Genomic DNA, 21,650 nt, shown 5'->3' with positions numbered 1-21,650 from the left:
GAATGCGGTGATTTTCTTCTTCCCGGGCAAAATGCCTACAGCTCAAGATGTAGGCCAATGGGTTGATGTCCTGCTCAAGCAGCAAGCAATCTGGGGGGTTAACTGTGGCACGAGATGATTTTATGAAATCTTTTTGGCAGACATGGATGTTAGGGATGCTTTGCTTGAAATGTCTCCTCCCTTCTTCAATATGCAAATGACTCGGCTCTCACCAAGGATTATCATAGCCTTATTCGTCACAAGTGCCCTGTTTGGGTTGAGGTGGTGGACTTTCCTTGCACTTGGCGTCACGTTCTTCCCTTGTTGGCTGCCGAGTTGGGCAAAGTTATTTGCCCTCCTAAGTTGGATGCGAACACAAATCGTTTTTGTATTCTATGGGACACGGGCATCCCCACACCAACAGGCATTCCGGTCGATTCTAGGGATGCAGTGGTTGGAAAGCGCCCATTCAAACTCAAATGGAGGTAAATTTACAAACTCTTGCTTCCGATGTGGCAAAGTTAGTCATATGCAGTCCGAATGTCCAGAACCAAACCTGCAACCACCTCCCCTTCAATTGTTCCTATCCCTCAGCCTCCCTCACCTCCGAAATCTTCTCCTGAGGTACAAACCAAAGGTGCTTCAACTTCTTCCTCGACAGTTGGGGCGAATAACGGCAAAGAGAAGCAATTACAATTGCTTGCACTTCCTGCTTCTCCAAATGTTAAAGACAAAGGGAAAGAATAGGTCTCAACCTCTCAGGCTTGGATAGTGCCCAAAAACATCGTTAAAGCCCGTATTCCGGCATCTTTTCGCGACTATGTGCCTCCATTGAAGAATGTTACTCAGAAAAAACTCCCTTGTAACGACAACACTTCTTTGGTTGAGGCCTGGGACAAGGTTGTTCGCTCCTACAAGGAAGTTGTTACATGGGAAGCCTCTTCATCGCAAAGTGACCTTATTTTCAGTCCTCCTGGTGCAGGTTTTGACCTGTCTCCTCATGTACCCACAGCTGAGAAGGATGTGCCAATGGGCACTAGTACTTAAGTCGGAGTCGGCAGTAGTCTCCACACTGGGATGCCCTTCGGACTACTTTGGTTCTTGGTTTACAATTGCTCGCTCTTTTACCCCAAGGCAGCTTCTACCACATGATGAGGTTGCGCTTCCATTGGCTCTTGTTCCAAGGCTTCAGCCAGGGATCAAGAGAGCTCAGTATTGATTCTCAGTCTTGTAGCCGTTGACACAATTCATGTACGCCTTTGAGGGTTTGGACTCATCATTGTTTGACACATGGATTTTGCATATTGTCAATTGGAATGTCAACGGTTTGCATCACACTAGCATCAGTGGTGCCAGACAAAATCTACTTCGTAGAGGTTTGCGTTCTCATGTAGACCAAGATGTGGATATACTCCTTGTGCAGGAGCACAGATTATGTATAGACAGTTATCGTAGATGTGGCAAGTTGTAACCTAGGAATTCTCATACATTTTGGGAAACTGCGATTAGATGGCAGTATTCTAGCAGTGGCGTATACATTTTTATGGGATCTTGTTGGCGTCGGTGTCTACATGGCCATTGTACTTTAGTACATGGTAGAGATGTGTGGACTACTCTAGAGATTGATGATACCTTGGTTGGTGTGTTGTGCATCTATCCCCCCACTTCAACTCATGAGAGAGCCGAGTTTTGGCAACAGATTGTAAATGTATTGCCTATTGTGGATTCATGGGTTGTTGGCGGGGATTTCAACAATGTAGAGACCACTAAGGACTGGTGAGCCATTCAGCCCCCATCCTTAGCATATATAGCACCGTGTGAGAGAGATGCTTGGAACAAATTCCTTTTTGCAATTTCTTGTATAGATGCCTGGCATACGTCATCTGTGACTCTCACTACCCAAACATTGCAGTTTTCGTGGGGCTTTAGAAGGCAATCCGGTCGTCTGCTCAAGCGATTAGATAGGTTTTATGTGGGCCCTTGGGCAGCATCTCATGGTGGGACAGTTACGATTTGGATTGGCACAATGATCTCTGATCATGCCCCAGTTTCTTTGTATTTGAGATTAGAAACCTCCTCTATGCCTAGACGAGGATCGTGCATACCCGACTTGGTATTACATGATGCTTCATTGTCTTAGTTGATTCAGGATGTTTGGACACACACTGGTTCTGCCGATCCTTCTTCTGAGGCTTATAGACGATCAATTGCAAAGAGGAGACGAGGCCTGTTCCGTAGGGAGCGAGTTTCAAGACGTTTGAGTTGCATGCGCCGACAACTCCAAGAGTTTCTAGGAGATGAATTCCTAGGAGAGCGTGAAGTTGACACCAGAGAGACACTTAGTCACATTCAAACTAAGAAATTCGAATTTGCCTATCATGCTTCGATCTCGACATGAATATCCAAAGTAGAGAGGATGAATAAGGATTTCTTTGCACACTTCCGAGAACGTCCCAAAGGGACTTCCATTAGAGCCTTACACGATGCTGCACACAGGTTATATACGGATCCTCATGAGGTCCTTGAAATAGCTTCAAATTATTTTGAGCATTTGTTTACTGCTGAGCAGCTTACTCATGATATTTTGCGTGCAAGAGAAGAGGTTTGGTCTCATATGCAGCCAGTGGTTACAGAGGTTATGTGCCATAAGTTACTAGCCCCTTCTCTATGCAGGAGAGGCCTGACGCAGTGCTTGGCCTCGACAGTTTCTCTTGTCTTGGAGAAGATGGGTTGACTAGACAATTCTTTTTACAGTTTTGGGATACTCTTAGCCCCTTTATGCTTTCCAATTTAGAGCACATATTTGATATTGGACAGATGCCTGCCTCTATGTGTTCGAGACTTATTTCTCTTATACCCGAAGGCGGAGATACAACGTCCCTACAACAGTGGAGACCGATCATTCTCATGTCCTCCGCGTATAAGATCCTTGCACGCATGATCAGCATGTGCTTAAAACCCTTTATGCGCAATCTCATCTATGCTTCACAGACCGTTTGTGCAGGACCACTATATTTTGGATAACATCTTCACTTTCTATGAGGCAATTGAATGGGCTCGTCGGACAGAACAGCATATAGAGTTCAAGTGTTCGGCCGATTTAAGTTTTGTCATTTAAAAGCTAAATGATAAATTCCCTATTGTCCGGCTGTTTATTGCACATTGGCCAACAAGAATTTATAGGCAACAAACCTGTCGACCGAAAGGCGGAGCAAAAATTAGTGCAAGAACTATTGCATATAACCATCAAAAAGATCATATGCTAGGAAGGACCAATTAAATCTCAAGCACAACCTATCCAAATAGCGTCTGAACATGTGTATTGACTGCTTGAGCATATCAAACTCTAATGCAGAGTGGTCAAAAAGAACATATTGACTATGCATAGTGAAATCTAGTACTTCTCGCATAAAGGAATGAAATCTAGTACTTCTCGCATAAAGGAATCATCATCCACGCAATCCTATCTACTCAAAGTTTCAAATTAATGTGTAGAATGAAAGGTGTCACCTGTCTCACTTAAACGAAGCCAAGACCACAAATCTTGTTTCAAAACCACTAATTTCAATGTATTCCAATCATTCTGTTTGGAAGTGTTCATAAGACCAAGACAAGATGGAGACTAAGTAGTGTCTACACACATATTGAAATCTCCCATTACCAAGCCCAGACTCTGTAACAGACTTGGACACTCCAAGTCAAGAATCTACCACGACAGCACAAATAACCACTTCAAAACAGTCCACAGTTCACAATTGATTCGACATTGGCCCGGCGGAGTTCCGTGCCTAGAGATATTGGCCCCAAAGACTGGCGCCCCTTTCGGTATTTCTTTTTGTATTAATCTGTGTTCAAAGTACAAGAGTGCGGGCAAGCGCTCACACTCAGACTCTGCATCCAGATGCTCTGAGTTGTGAGAGGCCAGTCCGCTTATTTAAAGAGTACAAGGGATGCCAAAAGTAGAGCCCCAAAAGCTGAAATCAAAAGCTTTGGAAAATAAAGCAGTTCAAACTTTTTCTCTCTGAAGCCTTAGCAAATAAAGCAAAAATATTTTTAAATAAAAGCTCTCTCTCTCTAATTCCTTGTGTAGGAAATAAAGCAGCAAAAGCAAAACTGCCCGCAGCTTTTTAGCGTCCGCAAATTCCACCGCAAACTGCGGGCTGCCACATCGGCATTGTACGGGTTTTCGTGAATGGCGCCGCAAATTGCAGAAACTGCCACGTCAACATCTCTGCCCGCATTTTTGCAATTCCCGGAATTTTCCAACAGCCATGTCCTCCTTGCCTTTGCTACAGAGTGTTACTGGGCAACCACGTCACCAGTTTGTGACATACCCCCCTCTTGAAAGCATTGTAATCGCCCTCGATTACGCCTGCAAAACAGACAGAAGCCATAAACTGCCTTAGCAAACACTGACTGTTAGTACCTCCGCACTAAGAACACACATCTAGCACATGTACCAATCGACAGCCACATCACACGACATCACTAGACATCACTAGACATTGTAGGACATCACATGACATTCAACATTCATTCGGATCTTAGACCATGAGTTATCGGCAATGTAGCTAGCAATCGCATCTAGATCCAGTCGGGACCTCATAGATGCCCGACTAACTAACCCCCTATTGCAACCATGTCTATTCGAGATCATTTGGACCAAAATGCTGCAGTCATTTCGTCTATGAGTTTCTGCACTTAAAAACAAGTCAAGAACAAATCAGTTTCATATTCTGGAATTCCATTTCATAAAGTCATACAGCAGAATATTGTCAGCTCTCAGTATCCCTGAAGCTGAAAGAGACATCAGTGACTCTAGTATTCAAAAGTTCGAGGCATCTGTTGACAAAGGAGCGGAGTAACTCCCCTCTTGTGCATCCCACTGCACCAGATCTGCGGCCAAGCTGAATTCTGGGTTCCATTTGGAGTAGACTATGCTAAACCAAAAGCTTCAAGGTAAAGGTCACAATCTGAGGAGTATCTACTAGGTCCTCCTCCTCCATCCACTTCGCATCCAATGCAGGATAGTTCTTGAACTTAACCAAGAACCACCTTCGTACTTTACCCTTATTCTTTGTGTCCTTATGTGCCAAAATCTGTTCAGGAACAAGGATCTCCTCGTTTTCTTCCACTTCGGGTTGCTCATCGGGCTCCCCCTCTTCAAGCACATCACCTCTAAAAGGTTTCAAGAGACTCACATGAAATGCATTGTGAATCCTCCAAGAGTCAGGCAGTTTCAGTCGAAAGGAGATATCATTTATCTTTTCAGAGATCTGGAAAGGTCCGTAGTATCGCATACTAAGCTTTGGAAAAAGCCTCTTCTTTCTCTTTTTCTTTCTCAGGCGTGCCTTCTCAAAACTTAAGAGCACCCAATCACCCTCCTTCAATTTCAAATCGCGTTGATGGCGATCCGCTGCCTTTTTCTGTCGTTCTTGAGATTTCTGCAAAGCCTCGCGGACCTCGGCAAAAGCCGTGTCTAAGTCGCACGTATACTCATCAGCTTCAAAAATCTTATCTTTTGTGCTTAGGAAGGGTAGAACCTTCGCAGCACCTTCAACAATCTCAAATGGCGCCTTCCCCGTCGAAGAGTGCATCATTTTGTTGTAGGCAAATTCCACCAAAGGTAGATACTTTTCCCATTGAGTCTTCTGATCCGAGATATAAGACTTCAATAAATTCAAAACCACTGAATTGGCAATCTCAGATTGCCCGTCAGTCTATGGGTGGAAAGATGACGAGAACTGCAACCGCGTGCCAATGTTCTCCCAAATTGCCTTCCAAAACAAACTCGTAAATCTCGGGTCCCTGTCGGAGACAATCGTCTCAGGCATGCCATGTAATCTGAAAATTTGGGCCACAAACAGTCTCGCTAAGTGATCCGGATTGATTGTTTTCTTCACTGGAATGAAATGAGTCTGCTTGCTAAATCTGTCAATGACAGTCCAGATACCATCGTGACCACTCTGTGTTCTCGGGAGATCAAAAATGAAATCCATTGCAATACTTTCTGTCACAAAGTGATGACGTGGCGGACAGCAAAAACCCTAATTTCTGCCAGAAACCCTAAAATTCCTGCAAACCCTAATTTTTGCCAAAAACCCTAATTTCCGGAAATCGCGGAGGCGGATTATTTATTATAAATAAAAAATGAGCGGCGCAAATCTCAGCTTTTCGCTTTGATTTGGGAGAAAGAAAGAGAAAAAGAGAACTTGCTTTTTACTGACTCTCATTGAGAGAGAGAGAATCTGCTTTTGCTTTCAAGCTTTTGGGGCTTTGCTTTTGGGCATCCCTTGTAACCTTTAAATTAGTGGTGAGGGCCTCACTTCTCAGAGTATTTGGACGCAGAGTCTAAGAGTGAAACCCTAACCACTCTCTTGTACTTTGATGATTGATTAATACAAAAAGAAATACCGAAAGGGGCGCCAGTCTTTGGGGCCAATATCTCTAGGCACGGAACTCCGCCGGGCCAGTGCAAATCTATTGTGATCTGTGAATTGTTTTGAAGTGGTTATTTGGTGTTGTCGCGGTTGATTCTTGACTTGGAGTGTCCAAGTCTGTTACACTTTCCCAGGGGCGGGTGGGCATGGGCAAAGGCTGTAACAATCCCTGTGCTTTATGCATGTCAAACTTGACCTTCTGGCATACCAAGCAACTGCACACAAACTCGTCCACATCCTTCTTGAGTATCAGCCAAAGGAAGTATCTCTCTACCCCTTTCATGGTGGTAGCAATGCCGCGATGACCCGTAAAAGGCGGACAGTGGCATTCAGTCATAAGCTTTTCCCTCAACGGCTGTGTAATGCACAACATGGTTTTCCTCATCAAGTAGCCATCCCGAATGGAATATCCCGCTACTGTCCCCCCGTCCCGTATCCGTGTGAAAACGTCTGCAAAATCTGGATCTGTGGAATATTGGTCGACCGTATCCTCGAAGCTCCTATGGTGAATCGTGGAAATAGCCAAAACCAACGGCTTCCGAGACAAAGCATCTGCCACCAAATTCTTATGTCCCTGAACATGGACAATCTGGAAGTGAAACTGTGACAAGATGTTCGTCCACCGCATCTGCTTTTCCAATAGCTGCTTCTATGACAAGAAGTAGCGTAAACTCTAATGGTCTGTAAAGACAGTAAAATCTACTACGTGTAGGTAGTGCCGCCACTGAGTAAGAGCATGGATTACCGCCAAAAGCTCTTTCTCATAAATCTGTGCTCTCAAATCCGGCCTTGAGAACAAGCAGCTCTCGTAAGCAATGACATGGCCTTCTTGCATTAAGACCACACCTAGACTACGACCACATGAATCACAATATACTTCAAATGACTTCTACAAGTCCGGCAAAGTCAAAACTGGTCCCGTAGTGAATTTCTGTTTCAATGTCTGAAAGGCAGTCACCTCTGTGGGTCCCCACGAGAAAGGGACTCCTTTCTGTCTCAAGATATGCAAAGGGGAAGCAACCTTTGCAAACTTACAAATGAACCGCCTGTAGTACGAACATAGTCCCAAGAAGCTTCTAACTTCATGGACATTCTTCAAATCGGGCCAATCACGAATAGTCTCTATCTTGGCCGGATCCATTTGCACTCCTGCTGCTTACACAATGTGTCCCAAAAAGTGTATCTATGGTAGGAAAATTTCACTTTTCTTCGCATTAATCACTAACTTTTGATCTCGTAATGCCTGAAAAACCTGAAGCAGATGATCTCTATAATCTGCCTCATTCTTGGAGAAAACAATGATATCGTCAAAGAAAGTGCCAACAAATAGCCTGTACTCTCAAAAAATCATGTCCATCGTCCGGTTAAATGTCGCAGGAGCATTGGGTAAGCCAAAAGTCGTCTGAAAGGCCGTCTTATAGACGTCTCCCGACGCGATTCGGATCTGATGATATCCACTCTTCAGATCAATCCTGCTAAAACACAAGGATCCCTGTAATCTGTCGAGTATATCATCGATCCTAGGAATCGGAAATCTGTTCTTGATGGTGATTTTGTTGAGAGCTCTATAATCAATGCACATTCTCCAAGATCCGTCTTTCTTCAAAACCAACAACACTGGAGAGCAATACGGTGAAGTACTAGGCTGGACAAGACTCTTTTCCAAGAGGAATTTCACTTGGTTCATAATCTCTTCGTTCTGTGCTCGGCTCACACGATAAGGTGGCCGGTTCGGTGGGATGCTTCCAGGTATCAGATCTTGGCAGGCCCTCTGAGAAGCAATCGGCATGAGAGTGGAGAAAATCCTAGCGTTCTTTATTAAGTTCAGACATATTTGTCCTATCTTCATCACTCAACTCTTTCATAAAGACAAACTGGATTTCATTAATTATGAAATGGCCGAAGCCGATACAATAGGGACAGGCTCGCCCTTAAGTTTAATGTCAAGTACAATGGTTCTGCCCTTCTCTGTAGTCAATGTTCCTTCTCGCGCCAAATAGTCGACCACGGCATTGTTCTTGTGGTTCCAGGGAATTCCCAAGAGAACATCACAACCTTCCAAAGGCATTATGTAAAAGTCCTCATGCCCCAAATACCCCTGACAATGCAACCGAAGTTTGCTAATGACAGGTATAATGGCTACGTCCCTGCCGGGTGCCGCTAGAACTGTCTCCGCAATTGGTCCCATCCGATCGAGAGTGATCTCGAGCCGCGCCGCCAATTCCGGTGAAATGAAGTTGGCCTTGGCTCCTCCATCGAAAAAGATCAGGGCTTCTTGGTCTTTCACTGTGCCCCAAGCTCGGCAAAGTTCCGTACTCTCGTCCAACGTGTTGGGATCGGTACCCACGCAATTTGGAACCAGTCCTGTCTTCATCTTGCCTTTTCTTCCACATTCCTCAGCTGCTCTCGAACTCTCAGGCCTCGTCGTCCTTGTCGTTTTGTTCTTTCTGTACCTTTTTAGGGCACTTCGCAGAGATGTCCTGTTTCCCCGCATCCAAAGCACTTCCCTTCCCTGATGAAGCGAGCTCTCTCCTGAGGAGTAAGCTTGGGTCGTGCATCCTTCTTTTCTGGGTTGCTCTTTCTCTTTCTACTTTCATTTGTCGAAGTCTGTTGTGTCATGATCTCATTGGTGGGGTAGGTTGGACTGCCAGAGTGAATGGCAAAACCCCCTTTCGCATGACTTATCAACTCATGAATAGAAGCTGACTTTTGTTCCAAGTAGTGATCTCGGATCTCTATAGGTAGACCCAAGGTAAACCGCTCAATTTGTTCCTTGAACGAGATCTTCTTGAATGAAGAGGCGGGTGGAAAAGAGCTCCAGAATCTCTCGCAATAAGCGCCCACTGTATCCTTCTTGGTCATCCGAAGAAGTTCGTATATCACATTCATACCCTCGAGTCAGCCAAGAAGAAATAAAAAGCCTCTTGAATTTCAGCCATTTAACTAGTGTAGTGTCACGTGACACATCCCAACCCTATGTGTCCGTGGACAAGCTACACCACAGCAGGGTTCAGTTAGTCTAGTCAGTTTAGATCAGCAGTGATCTGGCACTTTTGTGAGTCTATTCGTAGACCGTGCATGCCCAGTCACTTAGCATAGATGCATATCCTCCGGTTGCACACAGCATGATCATCGGAATTCCCATCAAAATCCATTAGCATCAGTTAGGGGAATTTTCCAACGCATTTAGCCTATTTTCCTATTTTTGGTTATTTTCACTTATTATTTTTAAGTGACTTTCCAACAAAAGTAGGTAGGGCAATTTTGCTAAGTTAATATATAAGCAAACCCAAGTTAGCACTTTCTGGCAGAAGAGGCAGCAGGAGCTTCCCGCTCAATAGGCAACTTCTCAGCAATACCCCCCCTCATGACCCCCTAGCGCCAACCTTCCCCCATCCCTGGCATTAGTGCATCTTCACCTCAGCCCTGGCGTTTTCACTCACAGCAGATCCTCGCCATCAAGCACCTTTCCTTAGCGTTTTGCTCACCAAGGATCTGCCCCAACTCAGCGTTTTTACTAACGCTAGGGACTGCTGCAGACCAGCGTTTTTGCAGCAGATCAGCAGTAGCGTTTTGGCAAGGAAAGACAGCATCAGCGTTTTTTATATTCAGCCCAAACCAGCAGCAGAGACTCGCAGTTTTCAGCCTATGACACCGCAGTAGATCAGCCCCCAGTCGGTTGCAGAAGTGCCCCCAACTTTAGCCCAAGAAAACGCAGCCAAAACAGTCATTTTCAGCCACTGAAACAATCCCCGAATTCAGCGATTAGAAGATCTCAGATTTCAGCCATCAAGTCGTCGTCGTCATCGGCATAGTCCCATTGCATCAGTCCATTGCATACGCGTTGTACACCTTTGTGCAATCAAAGTAGACCACTCTCGCCGATGAGAGTGGGGCCTTCGGAGGAGGGTTTTACAACCCTCTCGGGTGTCATATCTCTTCTCTCTCCTTCTCTCAGTCTCATTCACTTGCACGCACAATACCCACTCACTTTGTTCGTGATCATAGCACTCTCCATAAGACGGAAGGCTCTCTCCTTCCCTAAGAACTAAAAGGAACCTTGAGCAATAAAGATCACTAATCTTGAGAAAAAACAACATTCATTCCGTTGCATCTTACATTGGTATCAAAGCTTTGGAAGTGTTCTCCATTACTCAGGGAAAGAACCACAAGAACCACAAGAATTTTTTTGCTTGTTGTGATCGCACGAACCCAAGTTTACTTGGGCGTGGCGATTCCTAATCGTGTTTTGTTGAAGAGTGACAGGAATCCCAAGAAAGAAGGGCTTGTCCAGCCTCCCCTTGTGTCTCTTTTCACTCATGGAGAGCGGACCGTGCACTTAGCGGCCGGCCAATCGACGTGAGGTGGGAAAAAGCAACCTTGGTGTGAGCGCAAGGCTGCCAAGGGGTGCGCCCGCAGAAAGGAGTAGAACTCGGGTGAAGAGAAGATCCTTCTCCAACACGATTTGCAAGCGAAAGAAAACCTCAAGAACCCCAAGAACCCAAGACCCTCAAGACTCAAGAACCTCAAGAACCTCAAGACCCTAAAGAACCCAAGTTCCTCGCGAGCTTAAGAACCCAAGATCATAGTGCATGGTCGTCACCCGAAGCGGAATGGATACTTCGCATATAGGCGATGAGCATGAGAGAGGCGATGAAGACTCGTCCCCACCCGGAGATGATTTCTTCAACCCTCCCTTCGCCATCTACGCCACCAAGTCCACCAAACCCTATGGAGGAAATGGTCAAGCAGATGATGGCCATGATAGATAGACAAGAAGAAAATCAACTTGCTCAGGAACGTGAGCGCATTGCTCTTGCCGCAAAACAAGAAGAACATCGACTTGCTTTCAAACGTGAGTGCGATGAACGAGAGGCTCAAAGGGAGATTCGTCATCAAGAATTTATTTTCCACATCCTAGCCTCGAAGACCGAACCACCCAAAGATCGTGGGAGTTCATCAAATGGCGCAAGCCACGACGCGGATTCCAACCATCCAGTTACAAAAAAGTTGACTTTCAGTAAGTATGACGGTAAGATGGATGCTACAGTTATTCATTCTTGGTTGCATCAATTTAATGCTTATTTTGCGACAACTAAGAAGACAGGAAATAGCAAAGTTTTGACGACAGCTATGTACCTTGTCGGTGATGCCATTAATTGGTACCACGCATGGCAAGAGGCACAGCTAGCCGCACACCTAGAGGCAGCCGACGATTTCATGCCCCTCTCTTTTAGTTGGGCTGATTTCCAAGACAAGCTCAAGGCGCGGTTTATGCCACCTCAGTACCTTGCACGATTGAAGGACGATTGGCGAGCTCTCAAGCAAAATGGTATGCCGGTTATGTCTTTTTCTAATCATGTTTTGCAGCTAGGCACTCAATTACGCATGTCGGATGATGAGCGCAAAGAGGCTTTTCTCTTTGGATTGGACGAGTATATCAAGTACGATGTCGAGGTACTCGATCCAATCGATCTCAACAAGGCGGTAGCGATTGCTCTCGCACAGGAGATGAAGCACAACAAGGGAAAGCCTAAGGAGAACAAGACTTCCACAAGTACCTCACAGACTTCTCAGAACCCTCAGAACGGTAAGAATGGTAAGAATGATAACTCTTCTAACCAATCTACCAACAGTATCTCATCAAAGAATTCTTCCAATGAATCTAAGGATAAGGCTAACACAACTGCTAAACCTAAGCTTACTCCAGATGAAAAGGTAGCACAAGGAATTGTAGGAGGATACATCACTTCGGAAGAACAAAGCACGTATTTTAAGGAAGGTCGTTGTTTTCATTGTCACATTAAGGGTCACATAAAAAGAACATGTCCTAAGCTTGAATCGAATGAATCTAAAGAACCCACAGCACCCACTACATCTGTCAATGCAATGAATGATAACACGAGTGTGCCCAAAGTTTCTCAAGACCCTCCCATTGATGATTCTCTCATTAAATGTTATGGTCGTACGTCTGTTATAAAGTGATGACGTGGCAGACAGCAAAAACCCTAATTTCTGCCAAAAATCCTAAAATTCCTGCAAACCCTAATTTCTGGAAATCGCGAAGGTTTTTTTTTTTTTGAAAAATGATGAGCGACACGAATTTTGTTTTTTTTTATAAAAAAAGAGAAAAGACTCTCTAAGAGAGAGAGAGAGAGAGAGAGAGAGAGAGAGAGAGAGAGAACTGATGCTTTTTATTTTAAAAGCTTTTAGGGCTCTGCTTTTGGGCATCCCTTGTATCTTTAAATAAGTGGTGAGGGCTTCACCTCTCAGAGCATCTGGACGCAGAGTCTGAGAGTGAAACCCTAACCGCTCTCTTGTACTTTGATGATTGATTAATACAAAAAGAAATACCGAAAGGGGCGCCAGTCTTTGAGGCCAATATCTCTCGCCGGACCAGTGTAAATCTATTGTGATCTGTGACTTGTTTTGAAGTGGTTATTTGGTGCTGTCGCGGTTGATTCTTGACTTGGAGTGTCCAAGTCTGTTATAGTGGTATCAGAGTACGGCCGATTTCTCTTCTACGGGAAATCCGATCCCCGAGTTTTTTTTCCCGCGGCACCTATGGCTTCAGGCAATGATCAGTCGACTCCCTCTGCATCTTGGAGATGCAGAGGGATCACAACGAAGATTCAGACAGAGAGTATGGCCCGCCTCGGCCTACTCAGGCGGAGCAAAAAGAGATGGAGCGTCGTCAATTGATTGGCGATGCAACAAAGATGATACTCAATTTTGCCAAGGACCCGAAGATGGCAAAATATATGAACCAGACCTCTTTGGAAGAGGTACAGATGGAGTGGCAAAGAACAACACCACCACTCCCGAAACCCGCTCTCAAGAAACCTTCTGCCTCCAAGAAATATACGGAGAAGGAACTGGAGAACGTGGTTGATGCACGGATTGCTCAGCTTTTCGACGTGCAAAAGAAAGGCAAAAAGCACGGCAAAAAGCAGAAGAAAGGCACTGACTTCCCGGGATATTTGGGTCGTCGGTCGACATTTGACAAGGCAAAGAAATTGAAGAAGCGCGTCAAGTTTGAAGACCTACCCAGTTCTTCTTCTTCTTCTTCTGACAGTTCTTCTAGCTCTTCAAACTCGAGCGAAGAAGACAGGAAAAGCAAAAAGCGAAGCAAGAAACAACGCTTCGGAAAGGGTAAGAAAAAGGCAAGGAAGTCTAAGTCTCGCCCAGTGAGTGACACTTCTACAGAGGACTCGTCTACGGACAGTTCAGACTCTGACAACGGAAACTTTTATGCGAACAAGAAGAATTTTTACAAAGCTAACCAGTATGACTTTCTTGAAGATAAAAGCAAGAAAGTCCCAGAGTTTAAGGAAGGTGGCCACTCTATCAAGTTTGATACTTTTTCAGGATACTCAGATGCTTCGAAGGCTTTGTCTTTTATACAGCAGTTTGACATCGCTTTCGCGGGAGGACGCTATTCAGAGCACTCCAAGATTCGGAGAGCTGCCTCTTACTTTAAGGGGAATGCTCGTACTTGGTGGTCCACGCTTCTTTTAAACAAGACTGCGCCAGTTAAATGGCTGAAATTTAAGAAGCTTTTTATTTCTTCTTGGTTGACGCAAGAATATGAACGAGATATACGAGCTGCTTGGAACCATCTTTCGATGACTAAGAAAGATACAATCAATGCTTACTGTGGAAGATTCTGGAGCTCTTTTCTACCCGCCTCTTCATTCAAGAAGATCTCGTTCAAAGAACACATTGAGCGGTTTACCTTGGGTCTACCTACAGAGATCCGAGATCACTGCTTGGAATAGAAGTCAGCTTCTATTTAGGAGTTGATGAGTCATGCGAAGCGGGGCTTTGCCATTCACTCTGGCAGTTTGACCGACCCCACAGATAAGGCCATGACACAACGAGCCGAACAGACTTCTGGGAATGAAAGTAGAAAGAAAAAGAGCAACCCAGAGAAAAAGGATGCACGGCCCAAGTTTACTCCTGAGGAGAGAGCTCGCTTCATCAGAGAGGGGAAGTGCTTTGGATGTAGGGAACATGGACATACCTCCGCGAAGTGCCCTAAAAAGGCACAGAAAGAACACAATGATAAAGACGACGACAGGCCTGAGAGTTCGAGAGCAGCTGAGGAATGTGGCAGAAAAGGCAGATAGAAAAGCAGAACTGGTACCACATGGCGTGGGACCTGCACCGAATCTAATGAATGAGAGAACAAACTTTGCCGCTTTTGGGGCAAAGTGAAGGATCAGGAAGCTCTTTTGAAGGAGCCAAGGCCAACTTCTTTTCACTTGGAATTGGCGGCTCGATTTGGAATTACGCCCGACAGACTGACGCCACAGGCGGAGGTAGTTCGACTGGCACCCGGATGGGATGTTGCCATTACACCGAGCATTGGCAAACTTTGTTTGCAATGACACGGGTGTTCAAGGCACGCGAGTGACGTTCTACTCAGGATCCCTTGGTACCACAAGAACTACGTCGTGGTTGACTACCGGGCCGAGAAAGCGACTTTGATAAATGAAGGGCTTAGAGATTGTACTTGATGAACTTCAGTTTCTTACTTATTCTTTTGGGAGAGAACTGAACGATGGATAAAGGTTGAATATGTTTTGACGTGATCAAAAGAACGCCAAGATTTTTCTCCACACTCATACCGATTGCTTTTCAAAGGGCCCGAAGATCAAACCATTGATCTGATACCTGGAAGCACGCCACCGAATCGGCCACCTTACCGTGTGAGCCGAGTACAGAATGAAAAGATTATGAACCCAGTGAAAGACCTCTTGGAAAAGGGTCTTGTCCAGCCTAGTACTTCATTGTATTGCTGTGTCACAAATTGCTGACATGTCAACCCATTGAGGACCTAAGCCTACTTGCAAATCCCGGCCAAGAGGCCTAAACCCTAGAAGTAGTAGAAGTAGTACAAGAAGTAGAAGTTCTCACCAACTTACAGATCCTCGCCGAGAGGGGCTAAATACTAATAGAGTGTTACCAACTTATGGTACCCCATCCGATGGGGCCCAGTTTAGTAAAGATGAAGCACGACCCAATACACACACAAGAACGACGTAATAAATGATGACGTGGAAGCTACTGTACAGACAGGCCAAATTCTACGCTAACATGCTGACGCGGCAGACTGTACGGACAGTCTCGAAAATTGCGCTAGCAATGCCACGTGGCAGCTCTACAGATTTCCCCAAAGCGACGGCAGATTTTGGCTGATTTAGCGTGAGCTTTTTGAAACCAGATGCTTTGCATGTACTGCTTTTGGAGAGACCAAGGGCCTATAAATAAGTGCCTAGGCTCTTCCTCTTACATGCTTCCTAGCGGGAGATGCAAACCAGAGTTTCAAGGGTTGTACTTTGTTAAAGCAATATAAAGAAATACCGAAAGGTACGTGAGGGTTTGGGGCTAGTGCTCTCTTGGGGGGGACCTCCACCACTCCGTGTCTCATATGTCATGCATCTCTTTCACTTCAATTGTTTTGAAGTGCTAAAAGTTTGTTCAATCTATTCTTTTCAGTTGGCACGTGGTGTCCTCCCATTACAGTGAAGAGCAGTTGAAGAGTGGGAGTGTGCATATCATCAGATGATACGTGCAACAGTTGAAGTCGTTGGACTTTTAGCATGCTTATGGAGGTACGGACTCAAGGGTAACTACTTGAGGATGGAAGGATTCCGATTGAGACAGACTTAGACACACAGTGTTCAACCATAGGCTATACCTTTACTCTTGGTTTAGGAGTAAATTCACAGCGTAGCAAGAAGCACCCTATTGTAGCCTCATAAGTTATTTTCCACTGAGGCACAGTATCATGCATCTAACTCCTTTTATATGGAACTATGCTTCTAATTTCTTTAGTATGTACTGTTGGAAGTTGGAACTTTATGGTGCAAGTCCCAAGAGTTGGAGACTAAGTATGCTTTAGTCTTTGACTCTTGATGTGATGACTGATAATTGATTGCTACGAGCTGGACTTTGAATGGTCAAGTGTATATAATAATGAGAAATGTTACGCATTGCAAGCATTCAATACAGGCTACAACACATCTCTCTATATTACACTAGTGATTATCTAGTCTATTTATATATTTATCTATATTTTGCCCTTTCCTCCCAGGCCCAGCACTCAATTTCACCGGTTTTCTGTCCGTTTCCGTTTCTTGGTTTCCGAAACTCCTGGCAACTATGCTTGTAATCAGAGCTTCCGTGGGCTGCCCAAGCTTTCTGAGAGCGAGTTTCTCCACCACCATGTGACTGTTCTCTTTTGCAGGCTGATTCAGAGCACTATCTACGACAGAGTTCAGAGCACCTCCAAAGTCCAACATATGAGATGATACGCTACCACCACTGCCTTTTCCGCAAAGCATTTGAAACAATTGTCAACGATAAGCTTCAAATACATAGGCTCTTCATACTTGAGCTTAGACACCATTGAAAATTCCCCCTCAAGGACATGAGAGTATCAGGCACAAAGGCACCTGTCAGGTGCAACGGAAGAGAATAAGGATTTTGCTCGGATCTAGTACTCCGCAAACAAACACAAGCGACACTTTACTTCACTTGAAAGAACTGAACTGAACGAAAGAGAGATGATGAGAGAGAAAAGAGACGACACAAGGATGTCAAGTCCCAACCCTCAAGGGCTCACTTGCGCTGTTGCCAGAGCAAGTACTTTCTTTATTCTTGCACAAATGCTACTACAATGACTGGATGCTGAGATGCTGATGCTAAGGGGTACTGATGCTGTGGTACTGGGTACTGAGGTACTACAGGGATACTGAGGTTCTATGTCGAAGACGATGATGCCAACGACGGATACTGCGGGTTCTATGTTGAAGGCGGGGAGGTCGACGATGAGGTCTATGTCGAAGATGATGAAGTCGACGACGAGGTACTAAGGGTCTTTGTCGATGACGATGAAGTCGACGACGGTGTTGTGTCGAAGACAGTGAAGTCGACGACGGTTCTGTGTCGAAGACGGTGAGGTCGACGACGGGGTCTATGTCGAAGACGATGATGTCGACGACGGGTACTGCTGGTCTATGTCGACGACGATGATGTTGACGACGACAACAATGGTGACTATGACGATGACGACGATGGTGACTGTGACGATAGTGTCATCGTCAAGTCCGGGACTGCGATGACGATGACGAAGTTGATGACGACGATGGTGTCGACGATGACGACGTCAAGGCTGAAAATTGAAAACACTGGGCTGATATGGGCCTTCTTCTTTTTGAGAAAACGCTAGGGCTCCTACTGAGGTGCTGCCTGACTGCTGGGTGCCTGCCTCCTTATGTCCCTGCCTCTTTTGCCTCTACTGAGTGCCCAATGGGTTTCTCTTATAAATCTTTAGCAATTTGCCCTACCTACTTTTCCAACAAACTTACAAAAAGAATTCCAAAAGTCACTTTTAATAAAATGACTTATAAGAGGTGGTTCGCGCGGTAAAATGCCTGCATGATGAAATGACTGTTCTTGTGCAAGAGAGGGTATGCAAGTGTGACTAGCCTGGACATGCACGTCCTACCAGAGGCTCACAAAGGTGCCAGGCTCAGTCCTAAGCTAAGACTCATGCTAGACTATGGCAGAAGCGTGTCCACGTAGTGCAAGTGAAGTGCGCACGTGATAGCACATAGACACAAAGCCCTCAGAACTCTCCATTTCCAATGTTGTAGCGCCATCATCATTCTGCTTTTGCTCACAAAGTCACCATAGACAAATATTATTGCTACAATATTTTCTTTGAAATGGATGATGGGCACAAAGGCACCTAGACACAAAGCCCTCAGAACTCTCCATTTCCAATGTTGTAGCCCCATCATCATTCTGCTTTTGCTCACAAAGTCACCATAGACAAATAATATTGCTACAAATTTTTCTAGAAATGGATGATGCTACTTCCTCAGGAAAATTGTCTAATGACAAATGACTCCTCAACTTATATATAGCGCAGAGACTACTCATGAAATGGATAGACTCATAACCGGCATGTAGCCATGTCTTTCTGTATATCCAAGCGAGATAAGTGTTTTGAGATCAATAATATCAGCGTCAACACTACATCTCGGGCACTAAATGAGGTATGGAATTGCTTGATATGGTTAATACTTGCTTCTAACCGAGGCTAGTTTTTGAAGGCTTCCATAATTTCAGGAGCAAACCTTGGCCATCAAAGTAAGGGCATAATATTCAGAAGCATTTGAGAAGCTCCCAGTGTGTACTGACAAGGAGCTCCATTCTTTGGGCTCTCCAAAAACCCCTTTCCGGCCCAATGCATTCACTCTTATCTTGCAGTATGTACTTGAAAATCGCGTTTTCTCCATAAACCTCATAAAATCTTTTTCATGTGTACAAAATCATCCAGAACAAAGCTCTTCTCATCAAGGGAATGTGACCAATTAAAGTGCGACACTATAATATGAGCATTGAGTCCTCAAGTGTTTGTTTAGTACAATGTGGGTAGTCAGACTTCACATTGAACCATGCATTTGTGCAGGAGAGGTCACAAGCAAAACAAGTACGCATACACCTGTTTCTCCTTTATTTCTCTGAAAGAGCTCAAAGACAAAACTGGCACAGCGAAGAAAGGCAGGTGACCATGTATTACATGTCTGCACAAACAAACATGCATGTAAACATGAAAATGCAGAATTCCAAGTCATTACATGAAGTTTGAGAGCCCTTCCGCAGCGTGCGTGCGTGTGTGTGTGTGTGTGTGTGTGTGTGTGTGTGTGTGAGAGAGAGAGAGAGAGAGAGAGAGAGAGAACCTTGCGATTCGCTAATGGCGCCTGTTCAGAATCTGTCAAGCGCTCATATATTTTGACGACGCACTCCGTTCAAATTGAGTGTGACCCGGTAACTTTGGACAACGGTAATATTCTCGGAAACCGTAGGATGCAATGGTGCATTCACAAACTGGCACGACGTATAGGTTAAAGGGGTCAAGTTAAGGCCACCTACGCCGCGTCAAGGATAGCAGAGCACACACTGCACCGCTTTACGTAAGCGAAGCTGAAAATGAGATCTATACGTCGAAAAAGATCGGGAGTACAGAGACGACTAACGACATTGCCGTAGATTTGTAGTGTAACAAAATTGGGGGTTTGAAGTGAGACAACCTGACGGGAGTAATATGTCATTTTTCTAACAAGGTTTGATCTCGTGATCTGACGGTGGAGATTGAACATCGCCCACTCTAACCACTACCACCGGGCGCTTCATGTCCTTAAATTGGTGCAAGGTGGTTTTAAAATTGGGGGTAGCAAGGTCCCTCAACAAGACCCGGCTTTTTATTGGCCCCTTTACCCTAGGATGCCCAAACTCCTTGTTCGGCTTTCTAAACTCAAAGTCCGTGGGCCACACCCAATGGATGGACATATTTCATAAATGCACTTTTTCTGCATCGTGTCAGTAGGTAAGTGGCTAAGTGGCTGCTTTGTTTGGCTGCAACACAATCTTGTAAAGATGATTTGGCGCATTCATAGATGTCTCTAGGCTCATAGCTTGGGTGAGGGGAGGAATGTCATCCGAGAATTGCTTTGTTTAGGCGTTGGCTAAGCTGCCAGCTCGCGGGCGTCCCTCTTGTGCGTGAAGAGCTTCATCATATGTTCAGTGAGTGAGCAGTTTTCTATTGGATACGAGCTTTTTGTGGAGATTATCCACAAATGTGCTCTTTTCACCCTACTACCCTCAAAAAAAAAAAAACAATACTAAGCTATACTAGATTCCCTCCCCTCCTCAGATGCATCCCCCCTCCCCACCCTCCTTGGGTCTACTTGTGAACCCTATGTCTCCTCCACCAGTTCTCCCCCACACCTCTAGATGAAGCCACCCCTGCTTCATCCCCTATGTCTTACAGGTCCAAATGAAGCAGCTTGTGTTTGCATCCTCCAATCCATTAGAGCCATCAATCACAAAAATTGCCACTCTTGTGAGAAATCGCATGGGGTGTTGGTCAGATGGGGGACAATAATATCATCACTCCAAGTCTTGTGATGCAAGGAGGAGACCATGCATAGCTTGCATGTCCCTCAATGCTAAAATGCCAAACCATGATGAGATTTTGAGGCAATATTTGTGTGTGTGTGTGTGTGTGTGTTTGGGGGGGGGGGGGGGCAGAGAGAGAGAGATTGAAGAAGACATCGTCTCTAAAAAAGGAGTAGCTCTATAAGGTGCAGCTAGATGAAGCAGAAGGAGCAGGTGACTCTATTAACAACGATAGCGCCTACATCACAAATAGCTTAATCTCTATAACAACCAACCCAGCGCCTATAATTTTTGTAGATTGTTAAGCTATCAATGCTTTTCATTGCGCCATCTAAGCACACACGGAATTGGATCATTTGTTGCCCCCCGTCCGCTCCCGCGCGCCAAATTGTGACAACCAAAAATCGTCGTGAAGAAGACACCAGGTCCAAAAAAGGAGTAGCACTATAAGGTGCAACTATTATATAAAGCAGAAAGAGCATGTGGCCCTATTAACAATGATAGCGCATACATCACAAATAGCTTAATCTCCATAACAACCAACTCAGCACCTATAATTTTGTAGATTGTCAATTTATCAATGCTTTTCATTGTGCCATCTAAGCACACATGGAATTGGATCATTTGTTTGCTCTCTCCCCCCCCCCCCCCACCTCCCCACACGCGCGGGCCCGACTGTGACAACCAAAAATGATTGTGAAGAAGACACACACCAGCTCCAAAAAAGGAGTAGCTCTATAAGGTGCAGCGATATAAAGCAGAAGGAGTAGGTGGCCCTATTAACAGCAATAGCGCCTACATCACAAATATCTTAATCTCCATAACAACCCACTTAGCGCCTATAATTTCTATAGATTGGCAAGCTATCAATGCTTTTCATTGCTCCATCTAAGCACACATGGAATTGTATTATTTATTTATCTCTCTCTCTCTCTCTCTCTCTCTCTCTCTCTCTCTCTCTCTCTCCAAAGAAATTTCTCTTCTCATGGGTGTTTGTGTGTAGGTTGCAAAAGGTACAAAAGTTGGCTTTTACTCATGAAAAAAGTACAGAATGACTAGAGCAACAAACTTTTAACTAAATAAAGTAACATTGGTATGAAATACAAATCAGGGCAAGAGAGAGGATTTCCATCTTCAGTTGAGTACATCTTTGCAGAAGTGTGTGTGTGTGTGTGTGTGTGTGTGTGTGCGCGTGCGTGCATGCTTTATAAATATTGCTTATCCACAAAAGAATACCTTTTACATGCTCAAAAGATA

The 21,650-nt window shown here is 44.9% G+C and overlaps 1 protein-coding gene across 3 annotated transcripts in view; it reads right to left on the bottom strand.

Moving 5' to 3' along the window:
* LOC147423291 (cAMP-dependent protein kinase regulatory subunit-like) overlaps positions 1-19,352 on the bottom strand; it is a 31,145-nt gene extending 11,793 nt beyond the window's left edge. For 2 of the 3 annotated variants that reach the window (XM_086501756.1, XM_086501757.1), the window contains exon 1: positions 19,175-19,347. The gene's annotated coding sequence lies outside the window, so the exon portion shown is untranslated. Of the gene's footprint in view, positions 1-19,174 lie in introns of all 3 variants that reach the window. The other variant, XM_086501758.1, reaches the window with a different exon arrangement.
* Between the last annotated feature and the right edge of the window lie 2,298 nt (positions 19,353-21,650).

Source organism: Adiantum capillus-veneris, chromosome 26, assembly GCF_014529385.1.
Source record: "Adiantum capillus-veneris isolate H3 chromosome 26, ASM1452938v2, whole genome shotgun sequence".
NCBI classification, from domain to species: Eukaryota; Viridiplantae; Streptophyta; class Polypodiopsida; order Polypodiales; family Pteridaceae; genus Adiantum; species Adiantum capillus-veneris.
This window is presented reverse-complemented; position numbering and strand designations above follow the sequence as displayed.